At 34.3% G+C, this 11,225-nt stretch overlaps 9 non-coding genes across 9 annotated transcripts; 7 read left to right on the plus strand and 2 right to left on the minus strand.

Annotated features, from left to right (window-relative positions):
- Positions 1-4,225: 4,225 nt before the first annotated feature.
- On the plus strand, positions 4,226-4,307 carry Trnat-ugu (transfer RNA threonine (anticodon UGU)). Its single transcript has one exon. It is a non-coding gene; the product is annotated as a tRNA-Thr (tRNA).
- A 494-nt stretch (positions 4,308-4,801) lies between these two features.
- Trnas-aga (transfer RNA serine (anticodon AGA)) lies at positions 4,802-4,883 on the minus strand. The gene has a single exon. It is a non-coding gene; the product is annotated as a tRNA-Ser (tRNA).
- Positions 4,884-5,027: 144 nt separating this feature from the next.
- On the plus strand, positions 5,028-5,100 carry Trnak-cuu (transfer RNA lysine (anticodon CUU)). Its single transcript has one exon. It is a non-coding gene; the product is annotated as a tRNA-Lys (tRNA).
- A 200-nt stretch (positions 5,101-5,300) lies between these two features.
- Positions 5,301-5,373, plus strand: Trnak-uuu (transfer RNA lysine (anticodon UUU)). The gene has a single exon. It is a non-coding gene; the product is annotated as a tRNA-Lys (tRNA).
- An 83-nt stretch (positions 5,374-5,456) lies between these two features.
- On the plus strand, positions 5,457-5,531 carry Trnar-acg (transfer RNA arginine (anticodon ACG)). The gene has a single exon. It is a non-coding gene; the product is annotated as a tRNA-Arg (tRNA).
- Positions 5,532-5,700: 169 nt separating this feature from the next.
- On the plus strand, positions 5,701-5,782 carry Trnas-uga (transfer RNA serine (anticodon UGA)). The gene has a single exon. It is a non-coding gene; the product is annotated as a tRNA-Ser (tRNA).
- Positions 5,783-6,274: 492 nt separating this feature from the next.
- Trnas-aga (transfer RNA serine (anticodon AGA)) lies at positions 6,275-6,356 on the minus strand. The gene has a single exon. It is a non-coding gene; the product is annotated as a tRNA-Ser (tRNA).
- A 144-nt stretch (positions 6,357-6,500) lies between these two features.
- Positions 6,501-6,573, plus strand: Trnak-cuu (transfer RNA lysine (anticodon CUU)). Its single transcript has one exon. It is a non-coding gene; the product is annotated as a tRNA-Lys (tRNA).
- Positions 6,574-6,913: 340 nt separating this feature from the next.
- On the plus strand, positions 6,914-6,986 carry Trnar-acg (transfer RNA arginine (anticodon ACG)). The gene has a single exon. It is a non-coding gene; the product is annotated as a tRNA-Arg (tRNA).
- Positions 6,987-11,225: the final 4,239 nt, after the last annotated feature.

Below are 11,225 nucleotides of genomic sequence, written 5' to 3' on the forward strand. Positions count from 1 at the left end.
GCCAGTTATTCAGTAATGCTGAAATAACTGGTCGATGCGCCTTATGACTGTAACAAATAAAAATAATTGTCAAAATATTTCTTTGTAATATTCATGATACAAATTTGGCCTGGAAAAATGACTCAAATAATACAGATTATTTAGACTCATAATTAACCATTTGCAACTGGAATTTTTTGAATACCTGCAAATCAAGTTCCTACAGAATATTAAGTACTGTTTTAAAATAAATTACAATTTTTGAAAAATCTCAGTTTTAAGTTTTTCGGGTTAGAATCAAAGCTCTTACTATTTTGCAATCGGATAACGACAAACCGTGGGGTAAACGAATCATTAAAAAGAAAAATCTGAATTTAAAAGATTTGCAAATACAGTTGCATTGATCTTTTTTACTTATTACTTTTACATTATTTATTGCTTTTGATGATCAGCACATGTGTTACGTCGAGGTTACTAGCCAATATAAAATTTTTAATTAAATGTTTTCTTCAGCAAAATATCTTGAAATTTCAAATTTTGATAGTCATATAATTCATACTATTGCAGACTCATTGTACCATTCTGTATTGCAGATTTTTTTAATTTTCTGTCAGCTCCTTGACAGTAATTCCTTAATTTAAAACGGGAGTGAATAAACTTCAATTAATGCAAAACCTTTTTTGTTGAAACCAATCAGGCTTATTAAATTTCTAAATACAGGGAATAGAATCATTCAGCAATAAAGTTTTATGTATATACTGAATATTTCTTTTTAATTTTTGAAATGACTTTGAATGATCTCTTATTCAATAAAAATTTCCAAAAATTCCTTCTTATTCTGTAATAATTTTGAAAGTTATGATGGAATACACTTCAAAATCTCATTTTATTTTTAACTCATAATTTTTAAAAAATTTCAGAAAAAAAAAACAACAACAAAAAAAAACATTTTACACATTTTTATTTTCTAAGATGCATATTCCACTAAGATATATATAGAAGATCTAATAGACGCCACGCACAAACATTCGTCTAAGTTTATAACAAAGATGGACAAGTGTGTGTGTCATTACTTGTCTGGTTGTATTGGTACTTTTCAGACCAGACAATTTGAAATAGAATTACCAAAATCTGCCTCTACATACATTGGACAGTGGGAATCATTTCTTTAAAATTTTAATTAACCCTTTCAAGGGACAAGGGAAGTATGCTCATCACCAAATTCAACAATTTTTGAATAAAGTTATGTAAGTTGGCATAAATTCTTACTAATTTTTCAGTAAGGTTTCAATTGTAGGTTAGAGGTTTCAATTGTTTATCTCAAATAAAATGAAGTGTCTTGATTTATTTCTTAGTTATTAATTGGAAAAATTAATTAATAAATCAGATTAAACTGATCTAATAAGTTGAATGAATTACTTTTCCTAGGCCAATCTTAATTTTAAAAACATTTTACTCCAACATGACTAGGAAAAAAAGGCCCTTTAAAGGGTTAATAAAAATTATTAAAATTTTAAAGTTCATTCGAAAATATCACAGTAGAAAAATAATTTGTACATTAATTATGAATTCAAATTTTTTCCCCCACTTTTAATTAAATTAAAAATATTTTAGCATATTTTAAAAATATATTTTATTTTTGAATTGAAACTAAACGTTTTCATTGTTATCCTTATATTTCATTCCGGCTTTTTACCCATTGATGATGATTTAGTTAAAAGGTTAAAAAGATCTAAGCTAAAAGCAAAGGGGTAAAAATTTCTTTACTGAAATACAAATAAATCATGTGGCTGAAGAGAATGCTCCATAATTAGCATCTCAATAAATAAGACACTAAAAGTTCAAGATCTTAATTTTACCTCAAAGAATGATTTTTCTTGGTGATACATTCAAATGTATAAATGACACATTGTATAAATTATATTAGAATAATTTCGTATTTTATCGCTGATAAATGGTAAAATTTTAAATAATTTTTAATTAACAGAAGTTTTAATTAAAATTTTGAAAATTTCCTCTCGAGGTGAACGTTAACAGTTTTCTAATTATTTAATGGCGAAGTGCGTTCGCTCTAAGTCAAACAGTTTGATCTGGAGATCGCCAATACGAACATTCATATTCATTATAATTAGAGATATTCGCTACTTTAATAGAAATATTCGCAAGCGACCTTCATGTCTGACACCCTTGTTCAAACTAGTTCTGTTTTTAAAAAATTAAAATGTGAGGCTAAAGGTTATTAAGAATAAAGAATTTCAAATTACATGGAAGTGGGAGTTTCCGAATTTTTTTTACTCTCGTAATCAAAAATAAAATAAAACAACGATCATATCCCGTCTTGTTTGTTAAAAATCACATCCAGTGAACTCGAACTGACCAAACAGGAGAAGAAAATAGTCTAAATGCCAGTTGTACGCATTAAAAATTTTTTAAATGCTAACATATGAGATAAAATTAGATCAAGGAGTTAAAATAATGGCAACAATTTTAAAATTATTTATTCTCACATTTAACTCACACATTCACTCACTTTCAAGTGGATTAAAATTCGTGGATTAAATTACTCAGCATTAAGAGTAAAAATGTCAATATAAACCACTTTCATATAAACAGAATCGTGCGATGTATATATAAGATTGTACAGTGAAATAAGATTAATATTTCGATACAAAAAATAGAACCTTTAAAAACTGCGCTTATATTAACTTTGAAAATATTATTAAAAACCAGAGGAAAAATATAAAAACAATGAAACTTATATCTCTACAATGCTTACATTTTTGTTCGAATTCGTCAAAGAGTGTGAAATTCTATAAGGTTTAAAGAATGAAACAAATATTCCATTTTCATATATAGTTTATTACGTTATAAAAATAAGGATTTAATGTAACGAATACTAATCTTTCCGAAAAATCGCACTTTAATATATTGGTTCTATATATCTCCCCGTTTTGAAATACACTTATTAATGAACACTAAAAAAAATAATTCATTAAAAGTTAAAAAGGTTCGTTCGTTAAGTAAATTCTGTAAATAAGTTTAGTGTCTTATTTCCAAAAATAAGTTGCATAAGCAATGTCAATTCTAAAATCCTTAAATGAAAGCACGCTGGAAAAAAAAATTGTCAAATTTTAATTATATATTTTTTATTTATTTTTTACATTAACTATTTTCTTATGCTAGAAAGCTTTAAAATCTTATGTTTCAAATTATTAATAATAATACGTTTATGTATGTATTCATTCCAGGTATATATTTTCATACTTTCAATTTTATTCTCGTTATTTAAATTTCATTTTGGATACGTAATTATTATCAAAATCTCAAAAGTAACGCCTCAGAACGTAAGCAAGATTTTAAAATGCTTAAAAGGGCGCGAGCAGGAAGACATCAATCATATCGTCCACTGTTAACGATTCACTTTTCCTTATCTCACATTCCCATCTCATTATCTCACAGCTTGAGATTGGGGGTAGGGAAAAACTGGAACCCGTAAAAATACGGGCAGTGACAGTTTTAAGGGAGTTTTTGTTTCCGTCTATAGACGGGTCCGCCGTTTTGAAGGGAGAAAAGATTCCGTCTTTTTCCGGGGTTGCCGCTTGGAGGGTTAATCTCAGGGTCGTGGTTTCGAGCCCCACGTTGGGCGACATTTTTTACAGGAGCGAGTCGGCGTTTGAACGAAGATTTGTCTTAAAATGTTCCCGTTGCGACTTGTTGCCAAAGAGACACGAGAGACGTGGGAGGGCAAATCGTGTTTACTTTGATTACGTTACCTCATGCTGTGCGATGTTTAAGACGAAGAATAAGGGAAGGGAAACTGGAAGTTTCACAGAGTAGAGCGTACGAGCCCGGATAGCTCAGTCGGTAGAGCGTTAGGCTTTTAACCTAACGGTCCAAGGTTCGAGTCCCTGTTCTGGCGGGAGCACAATCTTTTTGAACATGTGAAGTCGACAGTAAGGAATGGAAAGAAACTGCAAAGCATTACGAATGACGCGGAACGTCGGGCCCGTGGCGCAACGTACAACGCGCCTGACTACTGATCAGGAGATTCCATGTTCGAATCCTGGTGGGCTTGCAACTACGCCAATGTTTTTAATTTTTTTATTTTGTTTGCAGAGACACTCGTTCACCGGATCGAAAGGAAAATTTGCCGAAATTTTTTATCTATTCTTTAGAACGCGTTGGTGAGAGAGTTTTAGATACTTTTCGGTAATACCTACAAAGGCAAATCTTTGCCACTGAACGGGTAGTCGTGGCCGAGTGGTTAAGGCGATGGACTTGTAATCCATTGGGTTATTCCCGAGCAGGTTCGAATCCTGCCGAATACGATGAATTCTTCGCAAAAAAGTTTTTGGCGGTAGGATTTTGTTGCAGCTCTCTTTTAAGTCTACGTAGACTTACTTCTACATGGGTGATTAATTGTTGAATTGCAACATTTCCGGATTTCTCAAATTAGAACGGAACTCAAAATTTAGTGAATGTCGAATACCAATTCTGTGCAATTGGGATGGTAAAGAAGGCATATATCGTTTTTTTTTCAAGTATATCGCGAATTTCCGGATTTCGCGAAATTTCTGGTCTAGAAATCTTGGCCTCTCTTTTCGAAAAAAAAAAACAAGACTTGTCTTGGAATTATATTGCGAGCATGGGATTGAAGTTGACGCCCTCTTCATCTGATGACACTCCGAAAAACGACGTCTTACACAAAACAAGCGTAGTGTAGCATAAAATGCGGACGTAAATGTAACTAAAACTTCCATTCGAGATATGAAAAAACGCGATTTCAGAACGAAGTAAAAAGCTGATACCTTTGGTGCAAGTACGTAGTCAGTAGGATTCGAACCTACGCGAGAAGATCCCAATGGATTTCTAGTCCATCGCCTTAACCACTCTGCCATGACTACACCAGTCAGTTTCGAGAATTCCACGTGTAGTGTATTGCATTCCAGATATATATAAAAAAGCGACCGATCGACTTTAGCGAGAAAATGCGATATTATAACGGATATAGTTTTTGACACGTTAACTGCAATCCGAGATCATTGGCAACCCGGTTAGCTCAGTCGGTAGAGCGTGAGACTCTTAATCTCAGGGTCGTGGGTTCGTGCCCTACGTTGGGCGACATTTTTCATAGGAGCGAGTCGGCGTTTGAACGAAGATTTGTCTTAAAATGTTCCTGTTGCGACTTGTTGCCAAAGAGACACGAGAGACGTGGGAGGGCAAATCGTGTTTACTTTGATTACGTTACTTCATGCTGTGCGCTGTTTAAGCTGAAGCATAAGGGAATGAAAACTGGAAGTTTCACAGAGTAGAGCGTACGCGCCCGGATAGCTCAGTCGGTAGAGCGTTAGGCTTTTAACCTAACGGTCCAGGGTTCGAGTCCCTGTTCGGGCGGGAGCAGAATCTTTTTGAACATGTGACGTCGACAGTAAGGAATGGAAAAAAACTGCAAAGCAGCACGAATGTCGCGGAACGTCGGGCCCGTGGCGCAACGGACAGCGCGCCTGACTACGGATCAGGAGATTCCAGGTTCGAATCCTGGCGGGCTAGCAACTACGCCAATGTTTTTAATTTTTTTATTTCGTTTGCATAGACACTCGTTCACCGGATCGAAAGGAAAATTTGCCGAAATTTTTAATCTATTCTTTCGAACGTGTTGGTGAGAGGGTTTTAGATACTTTCTGGTAATACCTACAAAGGCAAATCTTTGCAACTGAACGGGCAGTCGTCGCCGAGTGGTTAAGGCGATTGACTTGAAATCCATTGGGTTTTTCCCGCGCAGGTTCGAATCCTACCGACTACGATGAATTCTTCGCAACAGCGTTTTTGGCGGTAGGATTTTGTTGCAGCTCTCTTTTAAGTCTACGTAGACTTACTTCTACATGGGTGATTAATTGTTGAATTGCAACATTTCCGGAATTCTCAAATTCGAACGGAACTCAAAATTTAGTGAATGTCGAATACCAATTCGGTGCAATTGGGATGGAAACGAAGGCATATATCGTTTTTTTTCAAGTATATCGCGAATTTCCGGACTTCGCGAAATTTCTGGACTAGAAATCTTGGCCTCTCTTTTCGAAAAAAATAACAAGACTTGTCTTGGAATTATATGGCGAGCATGGGATTGAAGTTGTCGTTCTCTTCATCTGATGACCCTCCGAAAAACGACGTCTTACACAAAACAAGCGTAGTGTAGCATAAAATGCGGACGTAAATGTAACTAAAACTTCCATTCGAGATATGAAAAAACGCAATTTCAGAACGAAGTAAAATGCTGATACCTTTGGTGCAAGTACGTAGTCAGTAGGATTCGAACCTACGCGGGAAGATCCCAATGGATTTCTAGTCCATCGCCTTAACCACTCGGCCATGACTACACCAGTCAGTTTCAGGAATTCCACGTGTAGTGTATTGCATTCCAGATATATATAAAAAAGTGACCGATCGACTTTAGCGAGAAAATGCGATATTATAACGGATATAGTTTTTGACACGTTAACTGCAATCCGAGATCGTTGGCAGCCCGGCTAGCTCAGTCGGTAGAGCATGAGACTCTTAATCTCAGGGTCGTGGTTTCGAGCCCCACGTTGGGCGACATTTTTTACAGGAGCGAGTCGGCGTTTGAACGAAGATTTGTCTTAAAATGTTCCCGTTGCGACTTGTTGCCAAAGAGACACGAGAGACGTGGGAGGGCAAATCGTGTTTACTTTGATTACGTTACGTGCGATGTTTAAGACGAAGCATAAGGGAAGGAAAACTGGAAGTTTCACAGAGTAGAACGTACGAGCCCGGATAGCTCAGTCGGTAGAGCGTTAGGCTTTTAACCTAACGGTCAAGGGTTCGAGTCCCTGTTCGGGAGGGAGATGTATCTTTTTGACGTCGACAGTAAGAAATGGAAAGAAATTGCAAAACATTACGAATGTCACGGAACGTCGGGCCCGTGGCGCAACGGACAACGCGCCTGACTACGAATCAGGAGTTTCCAGGTTGGAATCCTGGCGGGCTCGCAACTATGTCAATGTTTTTTATTTTGTTTGCAGAGACACTCGTTCACCGGATCGAAAGGAAAATTTGCCGAAATTTTTAATCTATTCTTTCGAACGCGTTGGTGAGAGAGTTTTAGATACTTTCCGGTAATACCTACAAAGGCAAATCTTTTCCACTGAGCGGGAAATCGTGGCCGAGTGGTTAATGCGATGGACTTGAATTCCATTGCATTTTTCCCGCGCAGGTTCGAATCCTGTCGACTATGATGAATTCTTCGCAAAAGCGTTTTTGGCGGTAGGATTTTGTTGCAGCTCTCTTTTAAGACTTACTTCTACATGGGTGATTAATTGTTGAATTGCAACATTTCCGGAATTCTCAAATTCGAACGGAACTCAAAATTTGTGAATGTCGAATACCAATTCGGTGCAATTTTGATGGAAACGAAGGCATATATCGTTTTTTTCAAGTATATCGCGAATTTCTCGATTAGAGATCTTGGCCTCTCTTCTCGAAAAAATTAACAAGACTGGTTTTGGAGTTATATTGCGAGATGGGATTGAAGTTGTCGTCCTCGTCATATGATGACCGTCCATGAAACGACACGTCTTTCACAAAACAAGCTTAGTGTAGCTTAAGATGTTTAGGTAACTGAAACTTCCCTTCGAGGAATGAAAAAACGCAATTTCTGAACGAAGTAAGGGCATCTACCAATTTTCTGATGCGATGGTGCATTTTTTGCCTGAGACTTCTAATATTTGAGTCATATGTTTAGGTTTTCACTGGTCCCAAAGATTTACTTTTTCACAATAAAATTTCATTTGATTGTAAATCTTCAAGTGATATGTCTTTTGTATCTTTACAATCATAAAGGAGGTCACATAATTTAGGAAGAAAATATTGCATTCTTTTAATGACATGTATTTACAACCCCCTCAGACGATATGAAAAATGAAGCGTAACTGGAATTTGCCCGTGGCTCAAAGTGCGTATCATCTGATTCTTCTTCGGAGGTTTCGTGATGAGGCCGCGGTGGTCTGTTTTTAATGCCTTGGCTTTGTAACCGGAGCTTATCAGGTTCAAGATCGGATTCCACCGAAGTGCCGTCGTGTAAACGGGTCTGGCTCATGCTAAATCCTTTAAGGCCAAACGACCTCCCGCTGGTATTGGATGGTGTTTAAGTTTGAAGAGGGTGCCAGCTCAAATGTCGTCCTTTTCATCTAACCGTGGTTAAACGAGGTCCTTCCCAGAGTAGCTCTAGTGTTGCTTTGAAAACGGGATATTAATATAACTAAACTAAACTTGGAGGGTTCGGGGTTCGAAGTCAAGCCAATCTCGCAAATGTTGTGTGTATTTTCAATTCGATTACATTTACAGAGAAATTCGTTTACTCCATTGAACTGAAATTATATTAGAACCATTCATTTTTTTCCCTTCAAAAGAATTTTTTTCCCTTCGAATTTGAGATTTCAATATGCCAGTTTTTTTTTAAATTTTTTATTTTCAATTGAAGAGAACAAAACTGAAAGATATATTTTGATATTTATATGAGTCTCAATGTTTTATCATTTGGCTAGTAGTCTTGGCCAGTTGGATAAGGCGACGCACTTGAGTCCCATCAAATGAATTTTCATATCCTTCGTCAATTAATTTTTGTTTGTTTAAATTCATTTTAATATCTCATATGCTTTATTTTTTCGACTATTATTATTACTATTTATACTTATACATTGCTATTACTAGCAGTTTCTGCTGTACATCAGAATTTAGTCTCGAAACGGGGATAGCTCAGTTAGTACAGAATATTAATTTGAATTTATAAGACGCTATTTGTTCACTTGAAATATTCTATTGTTTGTCGAAAAAAGATATGAAAAATAAAACTATAAAGTATTTTATATTACCTGGAATTTTCAGTTAATCGTACAACGTGCAACGCGGTTTATTATTTATTAAATGGCGAGCTTAGTTCTGAATGATTTCAAGGCTTTATTGCTTTAAATCTTTTTTCATCCTCTAACACACGAGGTTGACATAAAAGTAGAAAGTTCTGATGTCATGCTTGGTGTGAGACCGGCGTAACTCAAATGTTAAGAGTTTTTAAAAATTTTATTTAATGCCTTTGCTGCATCAATTGCGGTAACATTATATGGTATAATTTGGGTAAAGTTGGTTCAACAAATCTTATTTTATGACTAGAAATATAATTGATAGCTTTCCCATCATCTTTATGCAAACGGCTTATGGTGGAATGAGGTAAGTAAGAACCCATTTTTTGAAGTTACAAATTGGCCACACTTGAATTTAAACATTTCTACTAACTTTAACATATCTACTTTTTATTATATACTACTATATTTATAAAAGAAAAAGTGCAGTAAAATGGTAAACAATATATCAAAATGTTTGTCGAGCGTCTTTAAAATTATAAATGGACCTTTCTAATTAACCTTTTAGGTACATTTGACGTATCAGAACCTTCGGTATTAGTTTAAATTCATGTTTCCATTAGTTTTTGTAATTCTAATTAGCTTAAGTCATCTCAGTATCATGTAGCAATATATATTCTGAATAATAAGAAATAAATGAATTTTTACGTAAAAGCTACTGCCTTTACATATTCAAAAAAATGAATGCGTTCCAAATACAAATGTCGTTTCATATAAATGTGTAGTCAAAAGGTTAATCCCTTGTTTAGATGTAAAATTTAATCTATAAATATACAATCTAGTACTTCATCTCACTGGGTTTAGTAGTCAGTCCTTCCTTCCCTGAAATTCTGAAATAGATATGAAATCCCACCCCATAAAAATTTATATGTTATTATTTTATACTATAAAGTTTTTTTGTTATTATTTAATATTTTAAATGGGAGTTTAATGTCTAAAAATATATCTTTATTGAAGTTGCAAATGAAAGAAATAATGTCCACTAAAATTGCAATAATGTAAGATATTTTGAAATACTCTCAATTAACTCTAATAAGGCATTTTTAATATCGTGTAACTCTGATTTAATTCTTTGATTTTAACCTTTTGTAACTCTGATTATTCTGTGCACTTGTACGTACATATGCGTAGATATGTGTTTATGCGTGGAAATGGTTTGTAATAATTAAGTTTTTATTTTTTCTTCGACAAGCATATTCGGCCACTTCGGTCATTGGAAATGCTAAATTTAACAAATCATATTACATTAAAAAATCTTTAAAAGTTGTGAATTTTTGCAAATAAAGATAAAATTTTCTTAAAATTCAAATTTATTAATAAGTTCACTAAAATAAGCTTTAAAATTAATTTAAAAAGAAAAATATTTTAAATAACTTATTACAGCTTGGAATCATTAATTTAAGTTAGTGCTCAAAATAGTTTGTTGTAGCAAGAAAATACTACTAAAAGTTAGATGATGAAATAATACGATTCAAAGTTAATTTATCATAAGTTGGTTTAATTTAGTTTAGTTATATTAACGTCCCATTGTAAAGCAACACTAGGGCTATTTTGGGACGGACCTCGTAATTTTGAACCGCGGTCAGATGATGAAGATGGCACCTGAGCTGGCACCTTCTCTCTACACCACACCATACCAGCGGGAGGATGTTTGGCCCTGACGAATTTAACGTGCAACAGACCCCCTTACAGTGGTGCAACAGACCTCCTTCGGTGGATTCGCGTCTTGAACCTGAAACCCTATGGCTCAGGAGCCAAGACCTTATCATAAGTTGGATAGTTTATCAAAGTTAATTTTTATTAAGTTATCATAGGAAAACTTAGTGTTCTAATCACAGGATAAATGAGAATTTAGAGAAGTTTCACTTGTATAAAACCAAAAATATCCATGCCAATGGGAAGAAGATATAAAAGAAATCAAGAAATAGCCATGAAAAACAAAGTTTAATCTAGCGAAAAACAGACATGAATGTCACCAGTTGAATAATAAATATGACTTTCCCACGAAGATTGATATTCTAGTCTTAAAAAATAGTGTTTTTATTATCTTACACTCCAAAAATTAACTTTTTAATTAATATCAATTTCGTAAAATTTTTCCTTCAATTTTAATTAAATTTGAAAATTATCTGTAAGAATGTTTTTTAATGCTTTGATAGAATTATATCGCCTCCATCAAAATATTCCTGCGTTTTTGCCAACAATTAACTCCTTAGTAAGATTTTCTTTTTCCTTTTTATTTCATAATATATGCACTTTTTAACTTGCAGTAAACAGATTCAATTAAATTCAAGCTTTTCAGTCATATCAAAT

The sequence above is a fragment of the Argiope bruennichi genome, chromosome 9, assembly GCF_947563725.1.
Source record: "Argiope bruennichi chromosome 9, qqArgBrue1.1, whole genome shotgun sequence".
Lineage (NCBI taxonomy): Eukaryota > Metazoa > Arthropoda > Arachnida > Araneae > Araneidae > Argiope > Argiope bruennichi.